At 40.7% G+C, this 14561-nt stretch overlaps 1 long non-coding RNA gene across 1 annotated transcript; it reads right to left on the bottom strand.

The window, feature by feature from the left end:
- Positions 1–3326: 3326 nt before the first annotated feature.
- On the bottom strand, positions 3327–8881 carry LOC120533652. The gene is made up of 4 exons (XR_005634589.1): positions 8797–8881; positions 8040–8093; positions 4267–4328; positions 3327–3924 (listed from the first exon to the last, which is right to left on the bottom strand). It is a non-coding gene; the product is annotated as an uncharacterized LOC120533652 (long non-coding RNA).
- Positions 8882–14561: the final 5680 nt, after the last annotated feature.

The raw sequence follows: 14561 nt of genomic DNA, 5'->3' as shown, positions 1-14561 counted from the left end.
TTTTACAAACTTACTATACTTTTTAGTGTATTACCATACTTCTACATTGCATAGGTTCAAAAGGACTTCCTTGTTTGTTTGTTTTCTTCCAAGAAGAAATATTTTAAAAAAAAATCTTGAAATGCTCTTTAAAAACTTGAATGTTTTAAGGAAATACTGATAAGTTTGGAAATTCTGGAATTCTGGAAGGAGAAGTACAACTTTAATTAAATAGGCTGAAATCTAACAAATCATCCGGACCAGAAAACATTTATCCTTGAGTGCTCAGTGTGCTCAGAGTGTATATTTATATATGTATGTATATACGTATATATATTTATATATATATATATATATATATATATATATATATATATATATATATATATATATATATATATATATATATATATATATATATATAAACCCACGTTTTTCAACAATCTTTGCACACTGGGGAAAATAGGCCAGTAAGCTTAATGTGGATCACAGGCAAATTAATGGAAGCAATTATTAAAGAAAAGATACAGTAGCAGAGTAATATTAACAGAAAAGGTATATTGGCAATTACTCTGACTGGGGAGGTTGTGTCTAACTAGCATGATGGATTATATAAGGAAGAAACAAAAGCATATGATCAGAGAGATGCATATGATGTTGTTTATGTGAATTTTCAGAAGGTTTTTTTTAAGCTACCACATGAAAGGTTAGTTATACTAAAAGTAGTGGGAATTTAGGGTTGTGGTATGTAAGTGAGTACAAAAACTGGTTCAAAACTCAACAGAAATAAAGGGTTATGGTGAGGGGAATGTTTTCAAAATTAAGTGATGTTAAAAGTGACATCCATCAGGAATCAGTGCTGCGTTTACAGCTCTTTTAAATATATTCAAAAGATTTTGATGTGAATCTAATCAGTAAACTGGTTAAGTTTGTGGATGATAGCAACATAGGTGGAAGGGGCAGACAGTGTAGAATGATCTAAATTGTTACAGAGGGATTTGGACAGCATATAGGTTTGGGCAAATTTATGGCAAATGAGATCTGATGTAAGTACATGGAAAGTATTACACATAAGAAGTAAAAATGGAAGATCAGAAACTTGAGAGTACACCTCACGAGTAGAACCTACAAGTCATAATGGACGTATTACTATCAACTTCTACTATCAACTTCCAGATAGCGTTCAGAAGGCATTAAGAAAACTAACAGAATGTTAAGTTATATATCATGGTGTATGGAGTACAAGTCCAAGGACATTATGTTCAAAAAAATAACACACTGGTGAGGCCTTACCTTGAGTACTGTGTCCCGGCTACAAAAATGCTATAGTAATGCTAGAGAAAGTCCAAAGAAGAGCAAGTAGGGTGCTTCCGAGACTAGAATATATGACCTATGAGTAAAGATTGAAGGATTTGAACTTTTTCAGTTTAAGCAAACAGAGATTAAGAGGTGACATGATTTCGAAGTGTTTAACATTACCCGATGTTACTTTAAAATAAATTCTGGTAAAAGAACACAGGCATCAAGTTGGAAGCTTATTTAAGGCAGCTTGCATACACAAATTAAGAAGTATTGCTTCACACAAAGAACCATAAACAAATGGAATTAATTACCAAGTGCTGTTGTGCAGAGTACATCTACATTTACGTTTATTTCCTTGGCTGACGCTTTTATCCAGAGTGACTTACAAAAGAGGCTAACATAATCGAGTAACATTAGGATAGGGCCTGTTTGTTCAGCAAGTGTAGTAGGACAGGTAACAAAAGTTGATTGCCACAAGTGACAAAGATGTAATAACTAGTACATTTACAAACATAGATTGCAATCAATAAAGCCAACTTTTTTCTTTTTTTTGGAGACCTTCAGAACCGAACTTGATATTATTTTGGAGAAGCTAATATGATGGATGAGCTTCTAAGGCTGAATGACCTGTGCCCATCCCAAATCATGAGTGAACACTGTGGAGGTTTGACTTAAGCAAAATTATGGAAATGTTCGGAAACTTCGTCGAACTCCACAAAATGCATTGAAATTAATAGGGAAGGAGGAATTTAATTAATTTTGAGTGGATTATAAAAGTGCATTGGCCTTTAAGTGAACCTGAGTGTTAACAAAGTGTCTGCCAACTATGCTGGGTCGATTATTGTGGCCAAAAATCTGAGTTGTAATCAGCAATGCTCACCACTTTGCCATTATGCCTCAGACAACGAAAGATGCAGACAGAATGATAACCACAAACAAAACACAACATTTGAACACAAGCTAGCATTAAGTAAAAATTAATATGCCATTGTGTTTGCAGAGTTGCAATCTTGAGGCACAATCGCACACTGGCTGTGCCACAACTGCAACTGGCTCATTCCGTTGTTTGAAATCGCAGCCTAAGGTGCAGTTGGAATGTCTTTAATGTTTCTAATATATCTGTAGATATATCACATTTTTTCTTTCATCTAGAAGATAGAAATGCCTTGTAAATAGTAAATATTTTAGCATGATTTAACAGGAACTTGAGCTTTCTAATTCAGGGAGGGCTCTTTTAAGGTTTGTTTTAACTCATACCTGCAGTGCATGAACAATTAGCCATGTGGTGCTCCATTATGCTACAGCTACTGAGTGAGCAAGCACAGAGATCAGTTTACATATCTCGTAGCAGTACTCAAAATATTTTCATTATGGTCACTAATGTACCACTGCAAGGGTTTTTTTTTCAGTGCATGCAGGGATGGGATGCAGATTATGCAGCAATCTTACAGTACACATGTGTGAAAGTTTTGGGCATTGCTGCTATCATTATGTCATGCTAGCCACACAAAAAATATCATCAAGTTTTTCATCAAAGACCGCTTCACAGTGAATATACAGGAAAATATTTAATGATCAAGGTCACTGACCAATACAGAATACAGTATTCACTGTAAAAAATGATTTGGTGAATTTCGCTGATCACCACTACACATCACAACACTTCTATTGTTCAAATGTGTAAACTTGTATGACACCTTCAAACTTAGACAGCCAAGCACTAACATTCACAAACAATACACTTTCACTCCAGTCTTAAATCTTCCCACATTTTTCAATCATCTGTGGCACATTTTAAAGTGAAAGTTGTTTATAGAAACAGTGAAGAATATAATCTGTTAACATCTATTATTCTGTTTACTGTTTCATGTCTTAATTCAATGATTATTTTTTCTGTCCTTAGTGCACAAATAAATTAGTAGTTGAGTACAGATGATAAAAAAAGAGAAAAGGAATTTTTCTTGCTTTGTGCCATAATAGCAAAAACAGGTGTTTATTTTATTTTTAAAAATAGAGATATGTTTATTAAAGCTATTTATTCACTCTTGTAAATATAGCTACAGCAATGGCGATGAAACTAAATTTTTCTGACAAAACTCTAAACTTAAGTCTCGACACAAAGTCCAATTAAGCTTAAAGTTTTAATGCAGAGGAACTGGTTCACAAAATAGAAGACTTAAACATAAAAAATCTTTAGCATGGAAAAAATGGAAACTGCCTGCTTAGGGAATAAAGGGCACCTTTGCAGTCAAAAGCATTGTTGTGCATTAGAGAGAGGAGATATGAAACCAGTGGCTTGCATTTGTGTCCAGCAGCAGCAAGACAGGAATTGCAAACATACATTCTTGAAAGAGAGAAAATGCAAATATCTATGCTGATAGATTACCAATAAACATATATTGTTATTTGAAAGTGCATATTTTACAGTCGTTGATTTTTTTATTTTTACTTTAGATATATTAATGTTTAAAAACATGAGCCAAACTGAACAGGAGTACTCTTGTTTACTGTGTATTAAAATGACCAATAATGACCAATATTCACAATCTCAAATGTGGCTTTGCAAGTAGACACGTGGAGTGGTAGACATTGTGGCATCAGGAATGTCTTAAGTTTGATGATGGAAGTGAACATCTGTTATACCTGTAAAAAAGAGAATGAGAAAAAAAAATTTTGGGCTAAGACAAAAGGACAAATGGAAGTTTAAAAAATATTTTCAGATTTTCTGCTGAGCTGACAGTTAAATAATTGGATGTGGTTTTAAATACCAAGAGAATGTTAGCATTTGGATGATTTCTCTTTAACTCTAATGCCCCAAAAAACATTAACGCTCACTGAAATTAATATAATAAAGAGTGTATTATGGAACTGGGCAAAATGTGTGTGGTGTAACTAACTGGGTCTCAGTAATGAGTAGGTCATTAGGAAATGGTAGATCATATTATTAGTGGTAACAAATGAGATGAGCCCTTTAGATTCAATTACCTTGTGGTTTCTTGTGGTAACTGCAGCATACAGCATGTTGCAACCATCTGCACGAGGATGACCTATGGAGATTTATGAGATTAATTAGAACAACAAATTACAAACTGGGCAAAAAGGAATAACTACTCACATTTTTCAAGCTTTATTTCTATTTGTTTTTGCCAATGTCTGTTTTTTGAGAATTTCTGCCTCTTTTGAACCCAGTAAAGTATTTAAAAATTTGTACTCAAAGTGAAAGACATTCATTAACAATAGTAGGCAATGGAAATTAAAGTTTTTGGGTTTATTTTCTGTGGTCTGTGGAGTTTTCTTTTATATCCTAATACTTCCCTTACTAAAATACACCTTGCATTGCTGTGACAAGCCAGGTATTGTCACTGTAAAAGTCCTACCCATAAATACATTATGCTGTATGCCTGCTGCTTTTAAACAATCTTTATCTGCAGACATTTGGAGGAAAACAAACACATTTCTCAGTGGAAATTATGCAGTGGAAAAAAGGCTAGAAGGCTAAATAATTATAAAGTGCTGATTCTGACGTGGTTTGTAGGAGTAATATTGGAATAAAAAATATTCATTATTAGAACAACTTCAGGAAAATCAGGTGTTTATGGGTTCCATACAGTATAAGTGATGCATTTAAAGTGCAGCTCCACCTGTGCACATTTCTGTGTGTCATGGAATGGAATTAAAAAAACAGAATATCTCTATGCCATGACACCCAGTATGAAAAAGCACCAATCAAGGGCCAGCATAGCATTGTTTAAATGACATACAAAAATCATTCATTCATTCATTTTTCACTGCTTGTCCAAAGCCAGGCCGCGGTGGCAACAGTCTTAGCAGTGAGGCCCAAACATCCTTTTCCCCAGCCACACTAGCCAACTCATACTGTGGGATCCCAAGGTATTACCAGGCCATCTGGGAGATAATCCTCCCAGTGAACCCTGGGTCTTCCCTCGGTTCTCCTTCCAGCTGGTCGTGCCTTCACAGGCAGGCACACAGGTGGTATCTGTATCTGATTTTCAAACCACCTTAATTGGCTCCTCTCGATGCAGAGGGTCAGTGGCTCTACTCTGAGCCTCTCCTGGATGTAGGTGTTGTCTCTTGTCCTGTCTCTAGGGGACACCCCAGCCACTCTGAATTAGAAAACTCATTTTGGCTGCTTGTACCTGCAATCTCATTCTTTCGGTAATTACCCAAGACACATGGCCATAGGTCAGGGTAGGGGCATAGATCGACTGGTAAATTGAGAGCTTTGAATTCTCATTTAGCTCATTCTTCCCCCTATACACATAGTATAGGGACTGTTTAACTGCGCTTGCCATCCAAATTCGTCTTTTAATCTCACCATCCCTTTTCCACCGACTAATGTATAAGACCTTGAGGTATTTAAACTCTTCCACTTGAAGTAGTAAATCACCTCCCATTCCCTATTGAGGACCATGACCTCAGATTTGGAGGTGCTGATTCTCATCTTTACTGCTTCACAATTGGTTACTAACCATCATAATGTGTTCTGGAAGTCAATGGGACCATGTCATGTGCAAATAGCAGTGATGTGGTTCTAAGGTCACCAAATTGGATCTGCTCCCCTCCCCAACATCACCTTGACATCCTGTCCATGAAAACCATAAACAGGATTGGACACAAAGCACCCCCACCCACTGGAAACAATGCTAATGTTTTCCCAAGTATGCAGACACAGGTCTCACTGTGATTTCAGAGGGACCTAATAGCCCTTATTATGGCCCCCGGAACTCCATACTCTCACAGCACCTCCCACATCATCCCTCAAAGAACACAATCAAACACCTTCTCTAAGTCCACAAAACACACGTAGACCGACAGGGCATTCATACTCTCATGCCCCCTCCAGAATCCTCATAAGGGTAAAGAGCTAGTCCACTGTTCCATGGCTTGTATGGAATCCACATTGCTCCTCCTCGATCTAAGGTTACACGACTTGGTGAGTTTCCTTTCTAGTACCCTGGCATAAGCTTTCTCAGGGAGGATGAGGAATGTGATCCCCCAATAGTTGGAGCAAACTATCCTGTCCTCCTTGACATACAACACATTTATTTAAATGTATACTTTTCCTTGAAGGCTTACTGTAGAAACTCTGATGTTCTTCACAATGCGTTTTCACTGCCCAAATATTACCAATCTATGTGCCCCTCTTTGAATACTTTCATTATGATTTACACACTTGCTACTCTTCATATGTATGTGGTGATGCTGAGCAGGTAGAACTTTTCTAACAAATTTAAATTTCAAAGGATAATTCATTTACAGTTTTATTCCTAGACAGTAACTACAGGAAAACAGAAGGAGTATTATTAGAATTATTTTCAAAGCCACCACTATTTTACAACAATCATCCATTAACCTGACCATTTTTGAACCCACTTAATCCAATTCTTGGTTACAAGGCTCAAGGCATTGCCATTCCACCAATAAGCATACTTTGGCACAGTGTTTCCCAACTCTTTTTGGTATCACTCCTTAATTGTTAACATGTCCATGTGTTCATGTGTCCACGACCCACAGGGGGCACCATGAATTTAATGCAAACAATAGGGTCCCCCACCATGAATTTAGCACAGACAAAACGGGTCACTCTCTGTGAATGTAACGCAATTAAAATAGGTCACTCTATATGAATTTAGCTTGATTATTGATGACATCTCACATGATCATCAGAATGTTACATGAATCAAACATGATCATAAATGCTTTTTCTCCTAAGTGAATCAAACACGATCGTCAGAGTGGGGGTTGGGGAAGTCTTCCAGGATCGACCTCGATCCACCATCTTCCGCTGTGAATATAAATGGCAACAGCATAGATTTTGCTGGTTTCAAAACTATTTTTTTAAATTAATTTAATTTAATTTAATTTTTTTAAATGAGATAAAGCTTTAAGATTCTCTGCAGGTTCAGGGCAATATATTATACCTTCATAAGGAGGATAGCTGCTCTGTTTTTTAATTAGTACAACTCTAAAATGAGGAGAACATACAATACTGGTTTCATTCATATCAACTACTGTATATTGGTTTGGGTCCGTATATTATCAGTTTGTGTTTGAACTACAGTATATTGGTTTATATGTGTATACTACTGGTCTACTTTTTTGATTTACACTGGTACAAACATACATTTGTCTTTGATCTATCTATCTATCTATCTATCTATCTATCTATCTATCTATCTATCTATCTATCTATCTATCTATTATATAGTGCCTTATCTATCTATCTATCTATCTATCTATCTATCTATCTATCTATCTATCTATCTATCTATCTATCTATCTATCTATCTATCTATCTATCTATCTACTGTATCTATAATTACATAGGATGTCCTGAAAGAGACAGGGAGCAAGTGTGTCCTGCTGGGATAAGTGGTACATTGTCAGGCCTGACCCCTGGTCATGGAACACCTGTGGAAGGCGCAGCAGATGCAGTTGTGAGTGTACAACTGAGATCCCCAGCTTTGTGAATCCTGCCCAGGGGGACAGTTTCATAGTTTTAGTCCCCACATCACATTTCAAGCTACTGGCACATTGGTAGGGACCTTATGAAATCCGTGAGCGAAAGAGGCTAGTGGACTACATGGTCAACTAATTCTGTCGGCGTCCATGATAAAGTGAGTATCATGTGAATCTTCTCAAGACTTTGAGAAACCCTGACCTTGGTAAACACTTCCTGAGAAGTTGTTAAAAAAAGAATGTCAGGCAAATGAAAACCAGTAACAAAGGCTACTCACGTGTATTCTTAATGGGTAGGTTCACCAGCTCAGAGTATATGACTTCCAATTTCTCTAAAAAAAGAAAAAAATGCACAGGGTTTTGTTTTATTTTGAATTCCTATCAATATTAAGATGGCACATAATGGTACTCAAATTACATTTTAATCTTTATTCAAATGATTACAGAATCTGGCTAACGTCATACTATCAAGATCAATACCTCATAATGCTAAACAAAGTCTGTGCCATATTGTTCTCAACATTACTTTCTGGAAAATAATACAGTACAATAAAAAGCCATAATATTAATTTTAAAAAGAGTTATTAACCTAATGTGATAAGTACTATGTATGATTGCAAAACACTTAATACAACTATCACACTGTGTTTGCTAATCTAATATTGCTGTGTATTGTGTTTATTTTCTGTATTGTTTGTTAGTAAGAACATTGAGTTTCCTTGTATGTATTTACTATTTTGTTGTGTTGTTATAAGGAGTACAAACAAACAAGTATTCTAAAGTGCTGGTTCCAAACAGTGCAGAAAAGTGGACCCTGAGAAATATTTTAAATATTTTGTTATGATCTATTTTATGTATTTGTGTCACATACAGTACAAATGTAAATTCTGTTACTTTTAGTTTTTTAGGTTATTATTTCTTGATCCCCCATCCCACTTGTATGTTGTAAAAGACAAGTGAAGGAGGCTGATGTCAGAAAAGGCATCAAGAATCTGCAAAATGGCTGTTAAATTGGTAGAAAGAGACACCACTTACCTTCTTGTTCAGCTCTACTGATGGTAGAATTATTCCTATCAGTACGTTCTTTTTTAAATGTAATCATAGATCTTCCATGACTAGTTTTCCTTAAATGAGAAAGAAAGAAAGAAAGAAAGAAAGAAAGAAAGAAAGAAAGAAAGAAAGAAAGAAAGAAAGAAAGAAAGAAAGAAAGAAAATAACAAGAAGAGGACCAGACTGTTTTAACTTTATTTTCTATAAACTGATCCCCAGAAGTTATTGTCATGCCATGTTATATTATTCATAATCTGCTTAATTAAAGTTAGGAGTGGGCAGTATGGTCTAAACTCCAAATCACAGTTGTCACACATGTGCATTGGAGGACTTCCTCGCCTGCTCAGCTGAGGTATCTAATAACCTACCTGGGCAAGATGGAGTGCTCCCGCTTACACTGTCTTCTTATTTTTCCCTTACAGCACCGAGAACCCTCCAAGTGAGGGCAAGTAGCTCTACTCCTTCCGGTCCCACCAACATAAAAAGTTTTTCATTTCTGTCCCCAGCAAGCCACAGGATGCAGCATAAAAACCAGACCCCCTTAAAAGCATTTATCAAACTCACGTTCCATTAAGGGATACTTATGTTACTTTTCTTCAGATTTTTTTTTCTCTCATCCTTGGACAAATAAAGGGGATGACCCAGTTGGTGTCCCAAAAGTGATCTGTTTTCAAGACTGTCATTGCCACACCTGACCACACAGTATACCTGAAAATCGTGACAGTTTTGTTTATTAACACTCCGTTACTCAAACAGACTCAACTGCAGGTATTGACCTTGAACCAACAAAGGACTGCTTTGTTCTCTCCCTCAACCTTTCTTTCACTCTCTGCCAAGTAAACATTCTCATTTAAATACAACACTAGACACAGCTTCTTTTTTCTGCCATTACCATTTACTTTGACTCACTTATCAAGTTCAATTGTGTGACACTACAGACAATTCAGTAAAAGGTACTGGGCACTTGGCTGGAAACAGCCCTAAACATGGCACTAGCCTATGGCAAATCTCTTTGTTAATATAGGATTTATCCATCCATTATCCAACCTGCTATATCCTAACTACAGGGTCACGGGGGTCTGCTGGAGCCAATCCCAGCCAACACAGGACACAAGGCAGGAAACAAACCCCGGGCAGGGCGTCAGCCCACAGCAGTATAGGATTTATTTAAAAATTAATTTAGTGTTTTATTTTATTTTTTCTTCCTACACTAAACTGTTAAAATGTCAATTATTATATAGTCTGGGTATGTTTTCTGGTCATTTTTTGCTCTTGTTTCTATTCCTTGTAAATTTTACTAAATTTGGTAAGTCAAAATCCAGTGCCTCTTTTTAACTGAATATTTGGAAGCAGACTTTGTTTCAGTCTGGAGCTGAAAATAATATGCCAATCATGCAAGATAAGAGTTGTGCCTCATAAAATGTTGCTATATTCAAGATTGTTTTTTTTTTTTCAATTTTAATTTCTTTAATTTAAGGAACATGTTTTGGACAGATCAACAGTAAATTGCAGAGCATGCACATCCAAAAATGGACACTTCCACTGTCAGTCTAGATAAATTTAGAATTACCAGCTAACCTACCATTTTTGGAATGTGTAAGGAAAACTGAGTTTAAAAACCAAGAAAAATACACAGACACACAAATGATGCTGTAAGCCTCATAAAGCCAATGGCATGGTAGAAAATTTAATTTCTATCTGTATTTATTTATAATTAATTAACTGCATAAATTAATTTAATAGTCTTTGTAGCTGGTTCAATATTCACCTGCAGTTACTTGAGTCAAGCATCTCCTTTCATCTTGGACCCAGGAGTACTTCCTGTGTTAAGGCATAGCCCAATGGAAGCACTTCCAGGTCAATTGGAAGTCCCATAAAGTAGTGAGCGCAACTCCCTGCAGCACCCTCTGACAGTACCCACAGACCCCAGCAGGGCTACATCACTGAACTACAGTTCCCAACATTCCTTGAGTGTATCTGAATATGTTTGGAAGCCCAGGGATGTTGCCTTCTAGCAGGAGTCAGGGTAGCATATGGCTTTGAAACCGAGCCTTCCCCGAAGTCTCTGTTACATTGGCCACCTGGCTGGTTAAGGGAATAGAACCAATCCTGGCTGGCACTCTTAGTGTTGGCCCGGAATTTTACTTTCTCATTGTCCCATTTAAATGTGTGTCCAGTGGAACTTGTATGTGTGTAAACTGTGCATATGCGACATTGATGACACATTCGTCATATTGAAAACTAACCAGCTGAATGAATTCTACAACCACTCAGGATTCCCTGCAATTCAATTCATGATGGAAAAAAGAAATAAACGGAAGCATCAGTTTTCTTGACATTTCTATTGAAAGAGGTAACCAAGCTGGTTTAATTTCAAATGTTTATCGAAAAGATGGTTATGCTGAAAAAAATCCTACACTCTTCCAGTAACCACACGTCATCACATAAACAGAGTTGTGTTAGGACTCTGTTCAAAAGGATTAACACCCATTGTAACACAATGGACACAAAAGAGAATGAAAGACGTTATCTTTTTCGTCTGTTCACATCAAACGGCTACTCCAAGACATTTATTAAACAGTGCCTATATAGAATATGCCACAGACCTTGGCAAACAATCAACTCCAACTTTCATACATGAATTGTGTGTAATAACTGAGCCAACCACTTAAAGGGTATTGTCCAGAGGTCTGTTCAATTTGAAACATGATAAGAGAATACTCCCCATGGGCTCACCACCTATGGGAGGGGCCAAGGAGGTTGGGTGCAATGTGAGTTGGGTGGTGGCCGAAGGCGGGGACCTTGGCGGTCTGATCCTCGGCTACAGAAACTGGCTCTTGGGGCGTGGAATGTCACCTCTCTGAAGGGAAGGAGCCTGAGCTAGTGCGCGAGGTGAGAGGTTCGGCTAGATATAGTGGACTCACCTCGACGCACAACTTGGACTCTGGAACCAATCTCCTTGAGAGGGGCTGGACTCTCTACCACTCTGGAGTTGCCCCCGGTGAGAGGCGCCGAGCAGGTGTGGGCATACTTATTGCCCCGACTGGAGCCTGTGCATTGGGGTTTACCCGGTGGGCGAGAGGGTGGCCTCCCTCCGCCGGGTGGGGAAGGGTCCTGACTGTTGTTTGTGCGTATCGCCCGAACAGCAGTTTGGAGTATCCACCCTTTTGGAGTCTCTGGAGGGTTGCTAGAGGGCATACCTTCTGGGGATTCCCTCGTTTTGCTGGGAGACTTCAATGCTCACGTGGGCAATGACAGTGAGACCTGGAAGGGCGTGATTGGGAGGAATGGCCCCGATCTGAACCCGAGCGGTGTTTTGTTATTGGACTTCTGTGCTCGTCACGGATTGTCCATAACGAACACCATGTTCAAGCATAAGGGTGTTCATATGTGCACTTGGCACCAGGACACCCTAGGCCTCAGGTCGATGATCGACTTTGTGGTGGTGTCGTCGGACTTGCGGCCATATGTCTTGGACACTTTCGGGTGAAGAGAGGCGGAGCTGTCAACTGATCACCACCTGGTGGTGAGTTGGCCGATGGTGGGGAAGATGCGGTCAGACCTGGTAGGCCCAAGCGTGTTGTGAGGGTCTGCTGGGAGCGGCTGGCAGAGTCCCTGTCAGAAGTAGCTTCAACTCCCACCTCCGGCAGAACTTCAACCCGTCCCGAGGGAGGTGGGGACATTGAGTCGAATGGGCCATGTTCCGTGCCTCTATTGTTGAGGCGGCTGACGGAGCTGTGGCGCAAGGTGGTGGTGCCTGTCGTGGCGGCAATCCCGAACCCGTTGGTGGACACGGCGGTGAGGATGCCGTCAAGCTGAAGAAGGAGTCCTATAGGACTTTTTGTCCTGTGGGTCTCTGGAGGCAGCTGATAGGTACCGGCAGGCCAAGCGGAGCGGCCGGTTGTTGCTGAGGCAAAACTTCGGGCATGGGAGGAGTTTGGAGGCCATGGAGAGCGACTTTGGACGGCCGAGGAGATTCTGGTCCACCGTCCGGCGTCTCAGGAGGGAAGCAGTGCAGTGTCAACACCGTATATGGTGGGGATGGTGCGCTGCTGACCTCGACTTCGGGCGTTGTGGGTGGTGGGAGGAGTACTTGAAGACCTCCTCAATCCCACTAACATGCCTTCCAATGAGGAAGCAGAGCCTGGGGACTCTGAGGTGGGCTCTCCCATCTCTGGGACTGAAGTCACCGAGGTGGTCAAAAACTCCTTGGTGGCAGGGCCCGGGGTGGATGAGATCGCCGGAGTTCCTTAAGGCTCTGGATGTTGTAGGACTGTCTTGGTTGACACGTCTCTGCAACATCGCATGGACATCGGGACAGTGCCTCTGGATTGGCAGACCGGGGTGGTGGTCCCCTCTTTAAAAGGGGACGGAGGGTGTGTTCCAACTATAGAGGGATCACACTCCTCAGCCTCCCTGGAAAAGTCTATTCGGGGTTCTGGAGAGGAGGGTCCGTCGGATAGTGAACCTCGGATTCAGGAGGAACAGTGTGGTTTTAGTCCTGGTCGGAACAGTGGACCAGCTCTTCACCCTTAGCAGAGTCCTGGAGGGTGCATGGGAGTTTGCCCGACCGGTCTACATGTGTTTTGTGGACTTGGAAAAGGCATTCGACCGTGTCCCTCGGGAATCCTGTGGGGGTGCTCGGGAGTATGGGGTACGGACCCCTGATAAGAGCTGTTGGTCTCTGTACAACCGGTGTCAGAGCTTGGTCCGCATTGCGGCAGTAAGTCGAGCCCGTTTCCAGTGAGAGTTGGACTCCGCCAGGGCTGCCCTTTGTCACCGATTCTGTTCATAACTTTTATGGACAGAATTTCTAAGGCAACCAGGGTGTTGAAGGGGTCGGTTTGGTGGACTCAGGATTGGGTCACTGCTTTTGCAGATGATGTTGTCCTGTTTGCTTCATCAGGCCGTGATCTTCAGCTCTCTCTGGATCGGTTCGCAGCTGAGTGTGAAGCGGCTGGGAAGAGAATCAGCACCTCCAAATCCGAGAGCATGGTCCTCAGCGGAAAAGGGTGGAGTGCCCTCTCAGGGTTGGGGAGAGATCCTGCCCCAAGTGGAGGAGTTCAAGTATCTCGGGGTCTTGTTCACAGTGAGGGAAGAATGGGCGTGAGATCGACAGGCGGATCGGTGCGGCATCCGCAGTGATGCGGGCTCTGCATCGGTCTGTCGTGGTGAAAAAGGAGCTGAGCCGTAAGGCAAAGCTCTCAATTTACCAGTCGATCTACCTCCTACCCTCACCTATGGTCATGAGCTATGGGTAGTGACCGAAAGAACGAGATCGCGAATACAAGCGGCTGAAATGAGTTTCCTCCGCAGGGTGTCTGGGCTTTCCCTTAAAGATAGGGTGAGAAGCTCAGTCATCCGGGAGGGGCTCAGAGTAGAGCCGCTGCTCCTCCGCATCGAGAAGAGTCAGATGAGGTGGCTCGGGCATCTGATCAGGATGCCTCCTGGACGCCTCCCTGGTGAGGTGTTCGGGCACGTCCAACGGGAGGAGGCCCGGGGAAGACCCAGGACACACTGGAGGGACTATGTCTCCGGCTGGCCTGGGAGCATTTGGGATTCTCCGGAAGAGCTGGAAGAAGTGGCGGGGAGAGGAAGTCTGGGCCTCTCTGCTTAAGCTGCTGCCCCAGCGACCCGACCTCGGATAAGCGGAAGAGAATGGATGGATGGATGGATAAGAGAATAAAAAAAAAAAAACCTGCTATTAAATCTGTTTGAGTATTGGAGTGTTACCAGCATTTTGATGGATA

This window comes from Polypterus senegalus, chromosome 8 (assembly GCF_016835505.1).
Source record: "Polypterus senegalus isolate Bchr_013 chromosome 8, ASM1683550v1, whole genome shotgun sequence".
NCBI lineage: Eukaryota > Metazoa > Chordata > Cladistia > Polypteriformes > Polypteridae > Polypterus > Polypterus senegalus.
Note: the sequence above shows the minus strand (reverse complement) of the source record. Positions and strands in the feature narration are given on the sequence as shown.